The following is an 18955-nucleotide window of genomic DNA, read 5'->3' as shown; positions in this document are numbered from 1 at the left end:
AATATTTTATATTGGTTTTGCATAAGATTAAGTGCGTCTTCTAGGCGAAACAGCTCCACACAGTGGAGTATGCTACATACCGATGGAGTACGCTTTTGATAACGCTAATGTGGGGAGACCCATATTAGGCTAACCTTGCTTGACGATGGAAACGGATAGGAAATTACAACAGCAGCGCAAGGAAAACTTCCTAGTGAAGTATTGCTTAGTGTAGAAAAACTTACATAAACTCACGCCAATTACCCACCGGGGTAAGCAGAATATGGAATTCCATTTGCTTCCAAAACACTTTCTTCCTCCACATTCATCAATCGTTTCATACACGCACGCTGGTTCAGAATAGATCGTACTGAACCTTTTCTAAGGACGTCTCCAATTTGATCAATGTACCTTCTGGGTCGTTCTCTGCCAGCCCTACCACCAACCTTCGCTTAGTGTAGAAATAATTGATAAAATTGTGCAATAATTGATCTCTAACTCCTTTTATAATGTATTTAGTAGTAGAATTTAAGTAGAATAGATAAAGTAAATAGTTTATTAAGTACCTGCTTTGATTATCAGCGTGTTATTAGAGTCAGGAACCGAACTGTGAGAATGAAAAAACATTTTTGTTTCTAAAATTAAATACGATTGAAATTGTTTCCTTCAAAATATTTATTATAATTATTAGCGTGTTTTGATCTGTACAAATTAAGGAAAAGGAAAGACGTAGAACCACTCGCTATAAAGATACTCGCCGTAAGATACTCGCCGTAGCGGGACTCGACGTTCGGGGACTAGCTGTCAAAATCATAATTCACACAATGAGGATAAAAACAGCCTATTTCTCCCATCAAGTTTCGCTACTGTTGAGTGTTTTAAATTTTGACAGATCCCCATACTATTTGAGCAAAGAAATACCTATATTGTTTTGCTTATATTTTTACACTATAACCCTATGCGCAGCGGTTAACTGCAAAATCATAGTGTTATATTTATTCCCTAAAGATCGAAAGAAAACTTAGAAAAAAAACTTATTTTCAATCAAATTGCCTTTTTCCAACTGATGGCTTTTCTTTTTCGTAACTCATACTTCAGACGGGAAACACTCCACGTAGCTCCACATTTTATAGCAATTTATAATGAATTTTAGCTGGACAGTATGGAGAACTGTTGAAATTTAGGAAAACTACATTTGAGATTTTAGTGTTTATCTTCATTTAAACATTTTAAGGACACATTGGTGTTAATTCCTGTAAACATTATCTAATTTTATTTTAAGTTATATCTGTCATTTTCTTATCCGCCGAAAAGGAAAGGGACGGGTGATCGACAACTTTTAATTTTAGGAAGAATTAGTAAATTTACATTGGAATGAAATTTTACATGGGCCAATAACCCAACAGAATTAAGTTGAGAGCACACGTCAAACGGTTTGCATACCAGCGAGATACCTTTTTGATTCGCCCGGGTTGGGTCGAGGGGTTCATTTATTTACTCATTCTTCCTAAAATTAAAAGCTGTCGATCATCCGTCCCTTTCCTTTTCGGCGGATAAGAAAATGACGGCTATAACTTAAAATAAAATTAGATGGCATTTACAGGAATTAGCACCATTGCCTGTCTGCAGATTAAAAGTCTTACTGAGTCGAAGTAATATCCCTATATTTATTGCACTACCATACTAATAACTTATTACTTTGTTTAAACATTAGAAATACTTAGATAAGATGTTGATTAGTTAGTATTTGTGAGTAGAATAATTGTAATTATAGCTTGTAAATGTAAAATACACTTCAACCCTTGTAGAGTTCAAATAAATTGTCTAAATTGAAGTTCACAGCTTTTCAATCACGCCCCATTACGGTTGTAAACTGGCATTTGGATTGGGGACGAATTATGCAAAATATTCGCGCCATTTTCAAACATGGCTGCCAACTGGTGACAATTTGCATCTGTTAGCAAGTTGTTAACGTTTGGAGGGAATTCAGCCGCTGTTGCGCTGGATTCATGGTGCTAAATACAAGTCAGTTAGGTGCATTCCACCAATGGAGAGCTGTACCTTTAATACATAACTAACCGTACGATTATATCCCAATTTGAAAGTCAGAGGCGAATTTTCTGTTAGACCAACGTGATAGGTGAGCCGTATCGCCGTCTGTAATGGTCGAACACTTTATTTCAGAAAAGTTTGACCCCGTAGTGTAAGTTTTTTTTTTAATAAAATAGGCTCGCGTTTGACCACAATCTCACCTGTTGATAAGTTGTCTAGGGTGGATCACGCTTAGTAAATAGCTATTCACTCTGGTTATAACGAGTTGGAAAAACAGACGACGGCAGACAGTTCCAGTCCTTTGTTGTTCGCATCAAAAAGAAAGACGCAAAACGTTTAGTGCGGATTGGTGGATTGGATTAGTGCATACATACGAGCGATGCGACAATGCATTTGTGAGGCAGTCAATAAACTACCGGTCAGCTATCATTACGTGTTTCATTTATATCATTGGTTAACGACGACAATTTAGGCGCGTGCAAAATGAATTCGGGTCATGTCTTAGGCAATCTACAAGTGTTTGATCATAAGGGTCAAGGTTGGAATATATATAGTAAGCGGATTAGAAACTATTTTAAAGTGAAGTGAGAAGGTCAAAGTGAAATTTTGTTAACCTACCTAGCTGTCTGATGAAATGCCTGCCGACGTCTAGTTGTCCGTAGATGGAATGGAGTGGGAGGAATTACCTCGGGAAGTTTCTGCGCACACTCACCGAAGTATATCTTAAAAAAAAAAAAACAGCCAGACTTTGGAGTCGAGTCTTCACTACGACGACTAAGTAACGACGATTTCCTATTAACAAATGTTACTATTCATACATACTTACACAAAGTCCACGCATACATATACACTAAAACAGCTCACCTGGGGAGTTAACTGATTTATATTGGCCTTGATTCCTGCAAACACATTCTAATTTTATTTCAGCCACCTTTAGATCAAATCAAATCAAATATACTTTATTACACACAACATACAAAACAAATTAACACAGATGATGATAGATACAGTACAATCTGGCGGCCTTATTGCTAAGCAGCAATTTCTTCCAGGCAACCAGTGGATAGGAAACATTATTACAATTTGGTGCGGGACAGTGCAACATCTAGTATAAAATAATAAATACTATAAATAAAAAACCAATAAAAGTAAAATAAATAAATAAAAATAAAATAGAAATATATAAATATAAATACATACATACATATACCCATTTATATCAGACGTATATATTATAATTAAATATGACGTTACATGTAGATATAATAGTTTCCTATAACTACTAAAGGATAAAATACGTTATAATCCACACAGCGACTTATTTTTGACCTAGGAAACTATCCAATTTGCAGCACGGTATCGTTGCGAAAAAACTCTGCTGTGAACGTAGTGTTTTCCAGCACAATAAATTGTTGAAGTTAAGCAACTTTCGCAAAGGCCGTCCATAGGATGGATGACCACAAAAAAAAAAGTTTTCATCTCAGCTTTCAGCTTTTCCAGCACAATAAAAGCTAACATCGCCGCGTATCAAACAAACAACTCGGGTGTAAAGTCTTGCCCGCCAATTTGTTGCAATGAGATGGTAATTGGTCCCGGCTCAAATTGTTGTTGCTGTAGGCGCCTTCCTCACGGGACGATTCGACGTGTCATTGACGATGTGAAAATGTATTTAGCTCTGTCAACGGTAGCGTATATTAAATTAATTTGCGCAAAATGTCGGGTATGGTTACCAGTATTAAAAAGTATACATGCTTATCTAAGTTGTAACTTGTAATCTATGAAGCGACAGACAAGAGATCAGTCAAAATAGTCTGCTCATAATGACAATGACGTACCTACCTTTCAAAATAAAAATTCAAAAATATTTATTCTTTAAAATTGGCTTACATAGTTAGCGCTTTTTGAACGACAAAAATTAAAGTGTACACTTTACAAGTATACATATTATATTATACAAGTATACATACTTACTTATTACTCGTGACCGTACAAGTACTAACTTAAATTCGTCGACTGTTGGGATATCGCACGAATCGTGTCGTGTGGTAAGGGACGTTGCTAGCTGGTTGATGGTTGCTCCTCTTTATTCTACCGTCGGTTGTATTACAAGGACGGTAATTGGCCTGTTTTGATCCCGGCGGGGGCGGGGTAAAGGAGCTTTCTCATTTAGGCCATTATTACATGACACTGCGCACCGACGCGGTCGGCGGTAAAGCGGTTTTTAAGGTCGGATTGAGTTGTATATGTCGTGGCCAGATCTTTGAATTGATCATTTCGTGATGTGCTCGATCATTTCATAAGTGCAGTTTGCACAGTTGACACAGTTGTCTCGACCATTATATACGGCGATACGGCTCACCACCTATCACGTTGGTCTAACAGAAAGCTCGGTGAGGTGTGGGTACATAGTTCACCTCTTGCGATGGATGTACCTCCCAATTGGGATATAGTCATAAGCTAAAAATCAAATGGCATTAACTACTTCACCGGACATATGGAGAGTGCTGACTCTCACCCGGAATACCGAAATAATTAAAACACATAACGGATTCTTACTGCGTTTAAAGCAGGGATATGAGACTCCCGATATTTATAAACGCGGTAAGATCCCGTTATTATGTGTTTTAATTATGATAATAACCGCGTAAACTTAAAACAATGTATATCGAAATAAGTTTGATTAGAATATAATAGAATAGAATAACTTTATTCCCAAAACAGTGAAAGTTACAAGGGCATTTACATAAATCAAGATTGTCAATTTGTGACTAGTACCTAACACTGACCAGGGAAATGGGACTGATTCAGCATATACACTCTCACCAACACTGATATTCTGCCAGTACCTTTTTTTCTTTTTTGACGTGACTTATTGTAGATTTGCCGCAGATGGCATTAATTACTTGGCCGGAAGCCAGTACCCTAATTACGCTTATCAATTATATTATCAGTTTGATAATATCATGAAAAAAAAAAAAAAACAAATTACTTACATTTATTTTCAAAATACAATGTTGTCTATTAAACAACTACATTGACAGCTACTGTTTCTTGTTATAAACTAAATCGACAATCAACCCTACTCCCCCCATGATGTCACCACCCCTAATTGAAGTATTTTCCGTCGTTTGTGGGGTAGTTACATCTGAATGGATTAGTTAGCGACAGATACGGATCTCTAACGACATGATGAGCGGTTTTCTACACTGCTTAAGGTTGTGGCCACGAGCACAGCGGGAAGCAGAGCGAAAATGTGGCTATTTAAATGAAAATTCTTTATTGCATATGCATATAGGTACAACTAGACTTTGGCAGGCATTTCAACGTATTGTTGCGAATATACCAATTCGCGTGAAATGTTTCTCTTTTAAAATCATCATAGAAGGGAAGATAGAAGGAAAGAGAGAAAGGGGAAGACCAAGAAGAGCTTACATGGAACAGATTAAAGAGAAGGTGAACGTCGTGTCTTATAAGAAAGTCAAAGAATTGGCCCAGAATGCTACACCGACAAATTTTTGATGATGTTTCTCTTCTACATTTTTCATTTTTATATTTACATAATCTTGGATTTTCCAAGAGTAGACCGATTAGGCATTTTCTTATTGTATTTAGATTGGCCTCAGATTCAATAGCATAACAACGATTACCGTATCCGCGCTTTCCTCTATCAGGGTTGTAGCTGAAAATCAGCGATTTGCTCGAAAGGGCAAATACTTGCGCTGAGCTATGACCGTTTTGCGCTGCTGCAGCACACACACATACATACCTGGCCTGTGTTAAACATTTTGTATGTGTGTGTATTGTTATTGATTGCATGTGTGACTGTAGACCAAGTAAATTATTTATCTATCTATCTATCTAACAACAACATAACATTGCATCATCTTCCGAAGGGGTATGCAGATGCCTTCTATACTTGACAGGAGACGCGTTGGTTCCTCCATCTTAGTGGTTGCAAGTTATTAATATTATTATTGACTCTATCCAGACATTGAAAACATTTAAAATGTTATTTCATTTGTGCGTATTCAATTTGTCATTTAATTGTTTAAATTTGTTATTATGGATTTGTGAATTGTCCGAAATAAATGATTGAATTTATTTTATTATTAAAGAAGACGTGAGTTATGTTACGTGAGAACCGCTGACGCCGCCGCCTCCGTCTCGCTGTCGCCCCGCTATCTGCTGTTCTCGAGGCCACAGCTTAAAGGGTCATCTCAATAGCTTGTTAGTGTTTACACTTATTGGTAGGTAAATATCTCCTGATTGGCCCTATTCACTGATAATTTCTGTAATTTGTGAATAATGCTAAATCACTTCCCCTTTTGATGTTTAGTTCGCCATTCATGTATCATTCATAAATTAATGGTTGCGGTTAATATAACTAGATGATTGAGCTGAGATCCAAATATAATTTATGATAAGAGTTATTTAATCTACTTACTTATAAAGTAACTAATTCCCTTGTTTTCTTTTTGTCCTGTTTATTTATTGAACTCTGGATACGTTTTTACTAATGTCCAAAATGGATCGTAACTGAATACTACTTAACAATTTCACTGAAAGGAAATACATTTGTAGTAAGCAAGTAGGTATTTCTTTAAATGGTATACATTGAACTACTAAGTAGTACTTAAGTTATTACAGTCAACAAGTAAGGAAAACAAACATATTTTCACTAATACTTTTCCCCGTCGAAACTATTTACCAGTCGAAACTAAATTTCGTTCCACACGTGTTGTACCGACACTGTTCTTAAAACCGATTTTAAAATATTTTTTTCTGTGATTTTGAGATGTATTTACAACCAGTCAAGCCAAGTATTCAATGTTAGCATGTGAATGAATGACGCGAGTAACTGCGCAGACTAGTTTACATGAGCCGCGGCCGGCCGTGTCAAAACATACGCCAGAACAATTCAAAATTTAATTAAAATTGTTTTCATTTCCGACACCTTCACCAATGTGACCGCCTCACACCACGATGTATATACAATATCATCTCGTTATATTCATGGCGATAGCTCTGGTTCATGGTGACGAGAAGACAGTTAAAGAGAACATTGACAAAGACAAGGCAACTAAAGACAACATTGACAATGAGAAACCGCACGCTGAAGATTTTATGAGAAGGTTTATGGACAAGCTGAATGATGAAGAGTGGCACATAGCGCATTTAAAGCCGGCAGACTTCCAGAGCGTCAGAAGAAGCGGCTGCAAAGAGGATTCAGTCAATGAGAAGATAAAAAGATACAGAAAAAGTTTAAAAGAAGACGCGGGCCGATTGGAGTACGTTTCCGCCGATCCTCTGCCCGTCAGTGATAATGATATAAAAGAATACGAATGCAAAGCCGAAGATGAACTCGACAGAAACCGCGATAAAAATGCAGAATGGCGAATCAAGGATAAACATGATAAAAAAGGCAAAGGCAAAGAAGTTAAAACTTCGAACACAACTACAAGTAAAGAACGGCCGAAAAACGAGGATAAAGTTTCGGAGGCTAGAAGCGACGCTTCAAACAAAACAGTAGCAAATAAAGAAGACAGTACTACAACAGTTAAAAGCGATGAAGAGGCAACAGTCACTACAGAAGAAGCTGTTGAACAGTTGACAGAAGCGCCTGATGAAAAGAAGAAAGCAAACACGCAGGAAACTAAAGACGGTAAAGATACGGTTAGGCGCAGTGATTATGTATTTAGTTCTGCGGAAGATGAGACCGATGTGGCGGAGTTCAGCGGGGCCGAGTGTCCTGATGTGGTGGATATAATAATACTAGAGCAAGACATTATACGGAGCTATGATGTGGAGTGCGAGCTGTCTATAGAGTGGAGCAGCTTGGAGTAACCCGTGGCGTTGACGAGCAATTAAAGAATTAAAGATTTTAAATTTTTGTTGTGACCTTTTACATAGTGTTTTCTGAAAGATAACATGAGTACCCACAAAGGAGTAAGAACCTTCTACAAAGTACTAGAAAACTTTAAAAAGATCAATGAAATCGGTAAAGTCGTTCTCAAGTTATGGCGTGGCCAAGATAAACAGGGTTTCTTATTTTGAAAGTTATAATTAGTTTAGTTATACATTTTCTGTAGAAGAAACAAAATTCAGTTGTCCATCAGAATATACGGCTGCTCAAAACAAAACACAGAACAATCAGAAATGTGTTTTGATTTGTCTTAAGAATATTATTATTTTACAGAAATAAAACTAAAACCTAGTAAAACAAAGTAACACTTATGAATGTTTGGCCCATGAGTGACACCCAAGAATGGTCTCTTACTCACTTCTGAAAATTATTCAGGCTCTAGGCGTCTAAGCTATGAGGATCAAACCATTTTTTAGAATGTTTCATTCTAGGTGAATCGGGACAGTCGCGTAGTCACACAGCGCCATCTAGTGGTGTAAAATATTTTTGGTTACAAACAAACAGTTTCCAAACTTATCGTCTAGATGGCAGCACAAGCATCGCTACGCAGCTACGTAGCGACGAATGTTTCGTAGCGATTGTTAGACTCTTCTGCTACGTCTCTGCTATGAGAATTGGTTGCAGAGTGATTCGATAGATGGTGTTACTATTACGAAAATGAAATCTATTTGTAAGCAACTTTATTTTTCGGTTATCGTGAACTCACGTCCGCAATCCGTAATGGGGTGGGCAGAATTATATATAAATGTAGCGTATAGAGTTTCCTATTAGTTTCCTAGGTGAATTAAAAGTTTAGCATATTGTTATATATTATAATTATAGCATATTATTACGCTAGTCGGTGTAGCATTCTTTTCTAAAATTCTGTCCATGTTACTTTTTTAGGGAAAAGAGGGCAGTGGCATTTAATTTAATAATTTCAATTAAGACAGAAGCAATAAAAGTTGGATATTTTATCTAGATTTTCTATGACGTCTTTTCGTACAAATTCTATAGTAAGTTCTTGTTTTTGTTTTTTTTTATTTAGTAAAAAGTAACTGAATTGACTGGATGAAAACTACCTACTACTAATAATTAAGTATGGACGACCTTAGAATAACTTACTTAATTAAAATAACAGGGACTGTAACCTGGAACCTGACAGAGAGCAGAAGTAACTGTCAGTACTATTTCTATCTATTCAGAGGCGGAGGACAGGAGAAATTGAATTCTCTGGGCGCCAACCTACTCGCGTCAGACAGAGTCCTGCGGGGCGGAAGACAAGAGGGAAACCACTGCATTATTTTTCCCTAAAAAAGTAGCATGGAGAATGCTATACCGACAAGAGCGTGGCTCTTAAATTAGTGATGAGACTTCGGCAGGCATTTCAACCTTTTGTTGTCAATATACCAATCTGCATGAAATGCTTTTCTCCTAAAAAACATCATAGAAGGCAAGTGAGAAACCACTGCCCTATTTTTCCCTAAAAAAGTAGCATGGAGAATGCTACACCGACAAGATCGTGGTTCTGAAATTAGTAATGATTTATTTAGTACTCAGAATTTGATAATTTATCTTTCACCTACGAAACTACTCAACTATAACATGCTTACGTGGTTTTCCACTGCACAACGCACAGTGGGTACCAACCTAACCAACTTACAGGTAGGTTTACACTAAGCACTAATCATTAGTTCTAGTACTAGGCTGTGAACAAGCAATCTTGTAAACATACTAACTAGCTGTAAGGAAGGCGGCGGCTTAGAAGCCCTATACTCAATCAAGGTTTGTAGGCCAACGCACGATTTTTGTACAACTTGATAGTAGTAGGTCAGGTATGGCTTGTAATATTATAGATTATGTTGTTTAAATATTTGGAACATAACATAACTGCTTCTTCGCATTAATAAGGAAGAGAAGCGCCTCAATTCTGAATTGAATGCGTAAATAGTAAGTAAAACAATTTCTAAAACAAGATATAATGAAGCGATGGCATGCCAGGACAAACCCAAGACGGTTTATTGGTATGTCTGCATTATTCCATGTATATGTACATTTTTTTGGTTTTATAAAAAAAAAAGTATTCGAACAGAATCCTGAGTGTGCTGGGGAGTTAAAATGGCCACATCGAAGCAATTCATCTAAGAAAGCAATAATGCAATTTGATAGCAATATTGCTTGCTTAGATGAATTGCTTCGATGTGGCCATTTTAACCCCCCAGGTCGGCAGGTGAGATGCGCCTATGTTTGCGCGTGGGATGCAGTGGTAGACAGGTGCTAATGGTAGCTGAATTATTTGTGCGTATTCATGTAGTTTTAAATGATGCATATAGGTAAGTTTAGTAAGTTAATTGTGTGTTGTACTTCCCACTGAGCTACTACGGCTCAAACACACTACAATATTTGACCAAGAATTATAAGGAAAAAATAATAGTAAATTGTACCTAAGTGCTTGACAAACCTTCTGAATCTAGGATTTCGACTTACTTTCAGACAATAGGCTACCATATTCTAACCAAACTAGGATTCCCAGATCGTAAGCAAAAAGCTTAACTACTGGATCGCGAGGGCTGTCATAGATATACGATCAGCCGAGGTGAATTTATAATTAGCAAGATTAATTCTACAATGGCCCCGATTCCTACAGACACCTCCTAATTTTATTTTAAATTATATCGCCGAAAAGGAAAGGGACGGATGATTGACAGCTCTTAATTTTAGGAAGATTGAGTAAATGAATGAATACCTGGGTGAATCAAACATATACAAACCGTTTGACGTGTGCTGTTAACATAATTCTGTCGGGTTATTGGCCAATGTAAAATTTTTAACGGTTGTTTTAGATTTGTGCTTATAATTGACGTGTGTTCCATAAATTTTATGCTTGTCGATTACCCGTCCCTTTCCTTTTCGGTGGATAAGAAAATGACAGATATAACTTAAAATGAAATTAGATGGTGTTTACAGGAATTAGCACCATTTTCCTTCGTGTTCTTATCGTATCCTTAGTCTACAGACACCTGCAAACTTACTGTAGACTTTATTCCTCTTCGTTCACAGTTGATAGTTGCGAAACACCGAGTCGAGCACATATAACTGCAGTTCTCTCCATACATTCGTGAGCATAACGCGATCTCCTACGACGTGCTGTGAGCCTGGTGCCTCGTCAGGCTCGGGACACGTGAGACGTGGCACAGCACGTTGTGGGCATGTCCCGACACGTTTCTTAGACGTGCCCTATGTTTGTGTATCTGTCTAGAAATTGTGGGATGGGATGGGATGGGACGGGATGTAGCGTGGCTTTGTTGGGATGAGTCTTCATTTATGCACGATGTTGTTTTATAGTTTTTATGTTATAGTATAGTTTATGTTCGCACGTTTTATGGTAATGTAGCTTTTATGTTATTAGGGTAGTTAATATACCTATTATAATGTTTATGATATTTTACAATAAATGAATTTTGCTCATATTTAGTCAATACTCGTATAAATGAGACATGCTTTTTTACTGTAAACGTAACACGTAACAGCCTCCGTGGTCTAGTGGTTAGAGCGTTAGGCTCACAATCTGGAGGTCCGGGTTCGATTCCCAAGGACTTTTCAGGCTTGAATCACCTGATTGTCCGAAAAAGTAAGATGATTCCGTGCTTCGGAGGACACGTTAAGCCGTTGGTCCTGGTTATTAGCCGTAAAAACACCTCCACCAACCCGCAGTGGAGCAGCGTGGTGGAGTATGCTCCATACCCCCTCCGGTTGATTGAGGGGAGGCCTGTGCCCAGCAGTGGGACGTATATAGGCTATTTATGTATGTTGTACTGTAAACGTATCTCGTTACGACTATTGTATTTGCCTCATATATACCGGACAAATGTTGAGCGCTGAGGGCTCTCCCGGTAGGTACAAAATTTAAGACAACAAGCCTAAGTAAGGGTGCCCAGTTGGGTGGCCACCTCGGCGTCGTCTGACAGGATTGTATTTGAAAGAATTAATCGACTATCTGGGCCGATAGCATTATGCGCTGAATAAGGGAAATCGTAAAACTTTTGCGGCGTCATTAGTTTATTACTCGACTAAACATAAAGTCCTCTCTTCCAAGACATGCACTACGACTAAGTTTGGAAGAAGATCGATAAACTTTTTTAATAAGTCTTGCCTTCACTTCGACAGAGCACAAACATGAATTAGGCCAATACTTACTCCAAACTTTACCGACTCCAATTTTCGACCCCTAATAATTAACGTTTAAAAAAATTGGGTTGATTTTCGATAATTAGTTGCCACTTGCCACGCTCTGTCGGCGAGATCGTTAATCATAGACGGAGCAAAAGCAGCCGTCTCTCTCTTTATCCCTTGCTTCTCCCATAAGCCGTCTTTCTTACACGGGAGCATTCCCTGGGTATGCAATTAAAGACTTCAACTCTCAAAGAGCTTAGAGTTACTTCAAACTTTATCTGAATAGAGAGCTTAATTTCGTAAACTTAGGGTGGATATTACAACAGCCCACATTGCAGACAGAAAAAGAAAAGAATCACCAAAAGCGGATAGCCTGTAACGGGTGCTATGGCAACGAAAAATGTGCGGTACAGTGTGTGCTTTAAGGTGCAATTGTCTTGTCTGGTGTGTTCCGCAGTTCAAAGGGGAAAGCGTCGTTGTAATTTGGGACTTGGCGTTTGCGTTTTAGGGTGGTTAATGTTTGGTGCAATGCTGTGGTTCGGTTTTGCAGAGATCTCTCGTTGTGTTTTGGTGCCCTGGTACCGAATGCCCTTTTCCACGTGACGTCACCCGGCCCCGCATCGGTCGCGGGACGGACGACATAGCCAGGGAAATGACACGGCCCCTGTTAAGCCCCAAAAATGTGGCTTAAATGCTTTTTGACGTAGGCTAAAAGCGTTTTACATAATTCCGTCGTTGAAAATACTCGTAAAAGTTTATCGTGTCAACGTTTGTTTGGAGCATTTTAACATTTTAGAATATCTGCCAATCCTTTTTTGGTAGAATATTGGTAGAATTCATATGACCGATCTCAGGTGTTCAGCAACATTTTTATCTTCTGTTGGATAGAAACTCCTGTTTCCATATTGTGTGTTAGTATGTGATATTGTAGTAAAGTGCCGTGGTAGCTCAGTTGGTAGAACGCTTGCCTCTCACTTTGAGGTCGCAGGTTCGTAACCAGCACAGGCATGTCGAATTTGTTTTCGAATTCATGTTTGGATCATACATAATTATCACGTGCTCAGCGGTTAAGGAAAACATCATGAGGAAACCCATATTCCCGAGAATAGTATATTTCTATAACCACTTATAGCTAGTTATTTATTTGTTCACAGTAAAACAGACAAAAGGAAAATAACGATAAGAAAGTTATGTTTAAGTCCTATGTAATAGGGGACGAGCTATTTGCTACAAATCCTGGAAACCACGTGATATCTAAACATGAATTCAAACTCATAAAGCGAGTTCAGTTCTCCAGAGCCGTTTATATGTTCCTTTTTGCTGTTTTGCTACACATGTGTGAATATATACAATTTTAATTTATATATTGATATTTGTTTATATATTAATTTTGTTATATTTATTTATTTTTGTATATATTTTATTTTAATTTTAATATACCCGATCAAATACTATCATGATGATGGTGGTCCTCATGATGAACGCCTATTGTGCTTAATTAATTCGGTTGTTATTTTAATTTATTAATTATTTTTTGTATATTATTATGAATTTAATATAATTACGATTTGAATTTATTTATTGATTAAATTTATTGATTTTTATTTACTGAATAATACTTAAATATTATAATCATTTCAATAAAACTTATTTATATTATTTTTTACATATTTTACATATTCTATAAGAAGATTCATTGTATTAACACATAATATGCTGGACTATTGTGTCTTTAATTAAAAAAATATACTTATTAATAAAAAAATAAATAAAAAAATATAAAATAAATAAAAAAAAATAATAATAATTATATAATAATATATTAATTAAATATTATTCAATTTACTTGTGACTCTGTCAGATCACGAGCCCGATTTGTATCCATCAATTGGAAATAAGATTCGATATACGTTTTTCTTTTCCCAATTCCTTGGCGCACTAATCAGCCGACATTATTAGGGAGTTATTATCAAACAGACTGGCATGTTTGCTGAGATAAATTCCCGCGTAAATGATAGTTGAGAATATTACGTAAAGTTGGCTGCATTGGCATTACACTACGCAGACGAATCTCGTTAGATTTATTGTGCTCCCACGCAATCAGTAATTGTTGAACGTTTGGCTCGAAATAGACGCACAGACGCACGGATTCTGCGATCCACTTTTAATTTGAACAACCTTATAATAGGTTAGTTTCCAACTAGTCAACATACATACATAAACTCACGCCCGTGATCCCTAATGGGGTGGGCAGAGCCACAAGTAATCATAAACAACTTGCAGCCACTGTTGATACGATGTCGTAAGCTGGACCAACTAGTCAAATCACTTACTTTTTACCGCCTTTTTTTTGACGTGACTTATTGTAGACTTATTAACTACTTGGCCGGATTACTAAACGTCAAAACACGAAATGACTATGCAATTTGTATGAAAAAACACACTGGGACGTCATGGAAAAACGTGATAAAATGTCGGACTTATTATTACGTTTTTCTTGATTTAAATTCGTAAATAAGTCAAATAGAAAAAAGAAAATGTTTTTCGTTAGTTTTAGATCTGTCTTGATTTAGTATTTAGAATTTGGACCTACTACACGACCCAATTATGTCGATATGGGGTAAACAGTACCTACTTATATAAAATAGACAATAAAAGGTAGAATAATTTAGGTCTTATTAGTAAAATCTTATTAACCAAGATACAAGGTACTTAGTTCATCTTGTGATGAATGAACGTCACACTACCCTAAAAGCTTATGTTAAGAAATGCTAAAGTGGTAGAAACTGTTCCGCATGCGGTCGTTGCGGGAATCGGCTCTGAGCAAACCGATACTGGCTTGTGATTGGACAAAACGTACGAGTGTATTCCACAAACGCTCTGCTATTGGGTGAAATTCTAAGAATAGGCCAGTAATTTAAGTTCGCTGCGTATATAAAGCTTACTTGATGGAATCGCGGATTTAAATTTGAATTAAGAACGAATTAGGAAAGAATTCGATTACAAAATAATAACAGTAGGAAAGCAAAGTAATTATACCAAAATATTATTAAGTGCTACGTTCACACGGCATTATATTTCCCGTATGACGTGTACGATATTATGAACAAGGCAATATAAAAACTTATGAGTCTATGCGGGTTCGTTACTGCGTTACTGCACCGTGCCCGTTCGGAATACGTAAAAAAAAAATCTAATAGTCGCCGTGTGAACATGGCTTTAGTGTGCGATTATTTTATTGTTGAGTACCTCTTCCAGTGCTCAAAAAGTCCCTGGAACACCAGAAAAGTGTCCAACTGTCCACCGGGGGCACATTCCCTTTAGTACCTATTAAGCATTCTCATTTGTTTTTTTTGTTAATGCCACGGACGGAACAAAGCGGTTATACTCCAGGGAAAGTTGGGAGCAGCAGTGGTTCCCAAAGTGCACTTGACTGTTTCGTCTAAACAAACGCTTCGAAATTCGAGCCTCAGCCAGTTTGACTGCCATAAAGAAAGAATAAGTGTTTCTACAGCAACATATTGATGCTAATCCCTGTAGATACCACCACCGCTAGCACCACGCTCTTGTCGGTGTAGCATTCTCCATCCTTGTCTATCAAAGGCCAATTTCACTTCCTTATAAGACACGACATTCGCCTTCTCTTTAATCTGTTCCATGTAAGCTCTTCTTGGTCTTCCCCTTCCTCTCTTTTCTTGTAGCTTCCCTTCTATGATGTTTTTAATAAATTCGTAAATAACGTAAGAATACATTTTTTATGAACAGGCTAGGTTCAAACTAATCAAATCAGTTACTTTTTACTAAACGTCAAAATACGAAATAACTATGGAATTTGTATGAAAAAGAAACCTGTGACGTCATAGAAAAAGTGACGAAATGGTGCACTTATTATTACATTTTTCTTTATTTAAAATTCAAAAATAAGTTAAATGGAAAAAAGAAAACGTTTTTTGTAATCTTTTTTTTTCTTTTATTTACTTAAGGGCTTTTAACATTTGTTATGCCAGATTTTTTGTAATCAGAATTTCATAATTTATCTTTGACTTAGGAAACTACGCAATTGTGCCTATAGTTTGGGAATCGCTGAGGCAGAGGATATGTCGAAGTGGGGTGAGCAGTACGGTACCTCAAAACAAACAATAAAGAGTATTAAGGTGCACATTAGGAAGTTTATTCATTTGACTTTGTAGGTTTACTCAATTATATTTATACGTGGAGATTTTATGGCTGTCGTTAAAAGTTATTGCATGCTTGGTTCGGAACAAAAAGGGATAGGAATCATCCCCTTAGCAATATCCCGTTTTTCACAGGGTCCGCTTACCCAACCTGAAGATTTGACAGGTCCGGTTTTTAAGGGATAGCAACATGCAGTAATATAATTACGAATTAAATCAGGGATGAAATAGACACCTATTGATGGCATAAACGATGACCCTTGTTATTACACCCAGGCACCACACATCTTCCACCCATTATTATTCTGTTCCAAATAAAGAGAAGCAATACAGGTAGCAACATAATTTTATACATATTCAGATATGTATCCCAAAGATATCTATACCAAATATCAAGCAACAATTATTTTTATGTATGACTCTACCGTTGTTAGATTGTATTTTTGAATAATTATTAATTTTACAATTTCCAGTGTTTCTTTTAAGTAACCAAGGTACTTGTATTAGAAACCCGAGTAATGAGAAAGTAGGTAATTATCACGTTAAATGTACAGCGCTTTCTAAATTTATTTTGAGGAACGTAGCCTGGACAAGCCGTCATTAGAAGTTATTAGGCAGCTAAAATACTAATCAATTATTATTTTTTTATTATTTTTTTTAATTATTATTAATTGTATAACAATATTTTATGGTTTTTTTAAAGAACTTCTAGGGCCCTGTGCCGTGGTTTTTCTAGCAGCTTATTTTCCCCGGCTATACAGGTTGTGAGAAGCTGCAGTAGTTTTAGGCGGATGAGACGTTCGTTATGTAAAAATTGACGATTCAAAGTGTAACTATGTTACCTATTGAATAAAGATATTTTTGAATTTGAATAACAAATCATAAATTATTTTGAATTTCGAATAGGCCTCTGACAGACTCGGAGTCGGACCTCAGAGAGTCGGTGGAACATTTCCACATGTCTTGAGAAAGCCTTTAGTTGTAAAAGTTAAATTATAGTTCAAAATATCAGTCTAAATATTACAATTTATAATCATCGGCCGTTGGCTAGATATTAGCCTGTCACGTCGAGCGATGCGAGCGGAGCGGGCGAAGCGACCGGTGCGGAGCGAAGCGAACGATGCAATGCTGAGGCTTTAGTATGTGCCATCGGGTGACAGCGGGTATTTCTGTTGAGAAGGCTAGACGGCTGTGCATTAGGTAGATAAATGTTTAGGTAACGGCCTCGGTGGTCCAGTGGTTGAGCGTTGTGCTTACGATCCGGGTCCCGTGTTCGAATCCCGGTGGGAACATGTCACAAAAATCACTTTGTGATCCCTAGTTTGGTTAGGACATCACAGACGACACCTGATTGTCCGCAAGTAAGATGATCCGTGCTTCGGAAGGCACGTCAAGCCGTTGGTCCCGGTTACTACTTACATGAGTAAGTACGTAGTCGTTACATGAGTCATGTCAGGGCCCTGTGCCGCGCTCAGTAATAACTGACACACGATAAGAAGAAGAGAATGTTTAGGTATTATATTTCCACCACTATCGCAACCGAATTTGACTTTATGAGTTTGAATGCATATTTGGATGATAGATAATTGATATCACGTGGTTTCCAGGATTATGTCCCGGTCCCGGATTATGGCAATAGGCTCGCCCCCTCTTCATCATCAGCCGTACGACGCCCACTGCTGGGCATAGGCCTCCCCCAAGGATCTCCACGACGATCGGTCCGCATCCAGCGGCTTCCTGCGACCTTCACCAGATATATCCTAATTTTATTTTAAGTTATATCCGTCATTTTCTTATCCGCCGAAAAGGAAGGAGACGCATGATTGACAACTGTTAATTTTAAATTGAATGAATAACCCGGGCGAATATAATAGGCATCTTGCTCATATGCAAAATTAAACTCTGTCGGGTTATTGGCCAATAAAAATTTTGGAAGGGTTTTTTAAATTTCTGTTCAAAATTGACGTGTGTTCCATAAATTTTATGCCTGAAAATGACAGGTATAACTTGAAATAAAATTAGACGGTGTTTACAGGAATCAACATTAATATTCACTTAATTTTTTCAAAAAAGTTTTTAATCATATTCCAAAAAGGAACATATTATTAAGTCGATTGTCTATTTATTTAAAAATATAGGTCATCGTACTATTTATTTTCGTTATGACATAGTCGGCGATACTTATAATAACATTATTATGAATAGCTGGTGACAGATTTACCTCTCTGGGTCGTGATGTGGTGAAGTAAAAATGCTCTAAATCTGTTTTATCATTCATAAGTGTTGAATGTTTAATATTATTTTTTTGCAGTTCTCATAATATTTTTATTGCGAATAAAAGGTTGTATTCGCTAATGTTACTAGGTATATTTTCTTAAAAAATCTCCTCTTCTTTGATATGGTTCTTCTCGAAGATTCGAGAAAATACATTTATATTATTTATTGCCATAGTAATACAAGCAACTGTAATTTAAAAAAAAAACATACATATGGGTAGTAAGGAAGAGGCGAGTCACTGCAAAGAAACGCGCGTGACAACGCTTCAGCATGAACGCACCTATACATTGTCATATATTTGAATTAATCGCGCGAATCACTAAACAATGAGAAGTTGGCTAGATAAGTAATGATATAAAACAGGATAATACCGCTTTCCAAAAACTAATGAACATAG

General features: G+C 37.0%; 1 protein-coding gene across 2 annotated transcripts in view; it reads right to left on the bottom strand.

The window, feature by feature from the left end:
- Positions 1-18955, bottom strand: part of LOC126382225 (tRNA (adenine(58)-N(1))-methyltransferase non-catalytic subunit TRM6) — a 460488-nt gene that overhangs the window by 207505 nt on the left and 234028 nt on the right. The gene's annotated exons all lie outside the window — the stretch shown is intronic.

Source organism: Pectinophora gossypiella, chromosome 3 (genome assembly GCF_024362695.1).
Source record: "Pectinophora gossypiella chromosome 3, ilPecGoss1.1, whole genome shotgun sequence".
Classification (NCBI taxonomy): domain Eukaryota; kingdom Metazoa; phylum Arthropoda; class Insecta; order Lepidoptera; family Gelechiidae; genus Pectinophora; species Pectinophora gossypiella.
Note: the sequence above shows the minus strand (reverse complement) of the source record. Positions and strands in the feature narration are given on the sequence as shown.